Source organism: Rutidosis leptorrhynchoides, chromosome 7 (assembly GCF_046630445.1).
Source record: "Rutidosis leptorrhynchoides isolate AG116_Rl617_1_P2 chromosome 7, CSIRO_AGI_Rlap_v1, whole genome shotgun sequence".
Lineage (NCBI taxonomy): Eukaryota > Viridiplantae > Streptophyta > Magnoliopsida > Asterales > Asteraceae > Rutidosis > Rutidosis leptorrhynchoides.
The window spans coordinates 292,873,481-292,877,501 of record NC_092339.1 but is presented as its reverse complement, the minus strand read 5'-3'; positions in this window follow the sequence as shown (position 1 = coordinate 292,877,501).

Here is a 4,021-nt window from a genome sequence, read left to right as displayed (position 1 = left end):
AACATTTTTGTTACAAAAATATCATTTAATGACCATTTTTCTAAAAATACCTATACTTTGAATTAAATCATGAAATTTTTATGTGTTAACATATTTATAGTAAAAATCATTTTTCCAGAAAATAAACCTCCAATTCAAAGTTTAAGATGGTTTTTAATTATCCAACCCAAAACAGTCCCCGGTTGCACTCCGACGTCGTAAAAACAGTTTTTAAGGTATTCTTTGAAAAACCAAGTTTTACCTTGTTAAATTAGCATATAATTAAGTTATATTACAGGTCTTGAAGTATTTTAAAAGTTAAGTTAGAAGGATCTATTTAGTTTGCAAACAAGTTTGAAAACTTTCAAACTATGTTCTTGTTGTTAAAATTTTATACCACAAAATAAGATAGCTATATATATATGAATCGAATAAGGTTATGAACATAGTTACTACCTCAAGTTCCTTGGACAAGGTTGCTGTAAAAGAGGAGTAAGAACCTAGAACCAAAAGGGTGATGGAAGTGGATGAAAGATTGGAAGTAAGTTTGTGTTCTTGGAAGGATTTCTTGAAGTGTTTTTGTATGGTTTTCTTATGGTGATTAAGTAAGGTTTTTGAAGCTAAATGATGGGGAAAATGCTTGTAGATGATCAAGTATGAAGTTAAGAGTATTTTGAGAGAGAAATGGGAGTGTAAGTATGAGAAAATGGGGTGAAGAAATGGTGTGCATGCATAAAAACGTTTTTAGTATATAAAGAAAAAAAATGATACCTAACTTTGTTTCTTGCTAAATAATTCATGCTACTTGACAAATGGTTGGTTCCACATGTTTCTTAATCATTTAAGGCTGCTAAGGAGCAGATTTTTATTGGTATATACCAATAGTAAATACATCTAGAAGTTGCGTATGATACGGGTACATATACCCTAAATATACGTGTAGAAATCTTTGAGAAAACGGAACGAGGATTCAAATATAGCTATCTTTTGTGAATATACTTATATTGTTTTATGTATTTAAGTCCTTAAAAGTGATTAAATACATTACTTATACGTTATATGTATAAACATTATAAGTCATAAGTATTTATATCAAATAACGTTATGTATGGTTATTGTTTTGAAAACTTAAGTTAGTAGTTTCAAAATATACTTATAACTTATTGTTATTAATACAAAATGAGATATTAAAACATCCATAAACCATGTTAAATATGTATATATACATATATATACACAAACGTATAATTATCATATGTTATATAGTTCGTGATATCATCGGTCAAACTAGACGGTCAAACGTTGTGTAAAACTCTTTTCGAAAACATAAGTCTCAACAATTTGGATTGCTTATCATGTTGGTAAGGTTTAATTTATGTAAATATTAATCTTATAAGTATATAACGATCGAAAAAGTGCGGGTCAACTTTAGGGTTTTTGCTTATCGTGTCGGAACCATATAGAGATTAGAGTTTAAATTTGGTCGGAAATTTCCGGGGCGTTACATTTAGGTACATTGCATTGAAGCTTGGAAGTGCTAAATCATCATCCTTGTGACAAGGTGAGTGGAAAAAATATACGTTCATGTATATGGCGTGTTTATTTGTGAATGTTATGGTATGAACCATGTGCCGGTAGTGCCATAACATGTATGTGACGGATATAGGATGTGAACCATGTGCTGGTAGCATCGAGTGCGAACCACGTGCCGGTAGCACTATAAAGTGAGGCGTGAACAACGTGCCGGTAGTGTCAAAGTGTGAACCATGTGCCGGTAGCACTATAAAAGAGTGAGACTCAAATGCGTATGGTGTGAACCACGTGTCGGTAGCACCATAGCGTCATGGTTAACCATATTGTATTGTGATCGTTTAGCATTATATATATATATATATATATATATATATATATATATATATATATATATGGTGTTGAGTATATGCTAATGAGATTTGGTGTCAATGTACGACTTGTTGGTATTTCGGGTATGATTGACTTGCTATGTGAGTTACATGTTCGTGCGAGGTATTTGGTATTTGTGATTGCAAATAGATGGGTTATATATATGTATGTATAACTATTGCATTCACTAAGCATTGCTTACCCTCTCGTTGTTTACCATTTTTATAGGTTCCGGCTTGGACAAGGGTAAGGGCATACGGTTGGATTAGTTGTCTCCCGTTTGTGTTGACAGGGGGTGCTTTTTGGATAGCTTTTGAAGTGGCCTAACGTTTTGGGTAGTTTAGCCCCAAACCATGCTCGAATGTCATTTGGATTATAAACTATCATTGTAGTAGGTCAAACTTGTATTAAACTTAATTACTGGCCTTTGTGCCTTTGGTAAACATTTAAACTGTTGTACGTTTAAATGGAACTTGTGGAATGGTTTACATATTTAATTGGCGCATAAATGTGTATTATATATAAAAAAAATTTATCGTATGGAATACGGGTTGGGTTGTTTCAATCACGTTGTCAAGTTTCATGTAAGATATAAGTGTAAACGAAAGGTTATAACGATTAAACAAAGTATTGGCTAAGTTTGAATAAAAGTCAACTTTAGTCCAAGTCAAAGTCAACGGAAAGTCAACACGTTCGGGTCGGGTCTCGAACTATTTTTCTAAGTTTCATAATCATATATGAGCATGCTAGAACAAGTTTCATGTCAATCGGAGTTGCGGTTAAACGGGAAAGAATTTGTGAAAACAAAACACGAGTATGTTTGGCTTGGGGAAATGCGCGGTGCGCTCAGGAGTGCGCGGCGCGCATTAAAGCGTGGAACCAGGTCAGGTATAGTCTCAGGAGTTATGTATTTGCACCTTCACAATTGCGCGGTGCGCATTACTACATAAAAGATGCTGTTTGCTGAATTTTTGTTATGTCTCGAACCAAAAATCACCAACTCACAAATAACGAACCGCAAACACTCAAAACACGTATCCTATATCATTGGAAAGGTATTTTGACAAATAATACAACTAAGAACATATCACCAACCAAAACTAGCATTTATAGCAATTAAATCCGCATCGAAAGGTCATTGAATGTTCATTATCAAAAGTTCAAAGTTCATAAACGCATAAGATGATTCGGGAATCCAATTTAAACATACGATACGCCGTTTCGAAGGTAATTAAACATACAATACAAATAAACACTTATTAATAACGTCTCATAGTATTCAAAGCATCAAAAGTTCATTTTAAAGTTCATCAAACCCTAACCAAGAATCGTGAATTCATCAATTATGTTTATGAAGTTTTTCTAAATCAACCTACATACCAAAACGAAGCTATTGATGCTAGTAACACATTTAATACATGAACTTTAACATTTAATCAACATTTAATCAAGGATTAAATAAACCCATTTTCAAGTTCATGCTAATTACTCAAAACATCAAGAACAAGCAAACAAATCACATATTCATGTTATAAACAAGCCATAGACACTAACTAACACTATTTCAAGTCTATAAAATGAATTTGAGAAATCTAGAGTTTTTAGAAACTTTACCCCAAGTAGTGAAATTGGTACCAAAACGTAGAGGATGAACAGAGGATTCCAAAAATACGATTCGTTTTGTTGTAAGCTTCCTTGAAATGATTTAGATGATGATTTAATGTTGAAGATGAAAAGGATGATAGTTTGGAAGTAAGAAAATGAGAGAAAATGGAAAAGAAAAAGAAATATAATGAGTGGTGGGGAGGGAGGTGGTGACTAGTTCAACTAGTTGCCACTTTGGCCAAATGGCGAATTTAGTCCCTCGAGTTTAAAAGCGGGTGCGTGAATTAACCGAACGAATTATTTTAAAAACGCAAATTAACGAGAGATGTTATAAACGAACAATAGAAATATTGAAAACATTAATTAACGAATGATACGAATTTAAATAATGAAAGATATTATCTAAAAAAAAAAGACGGCATTAAAATAAATTAACGAAAAAAGGCGGGATGTTACATTACCTACACCTGAAAATAAATTTCGTCCCGAAATTTAGTTGGAAGTAGTAGTCGTTGTTTCTTCCTCGAGATCTTGT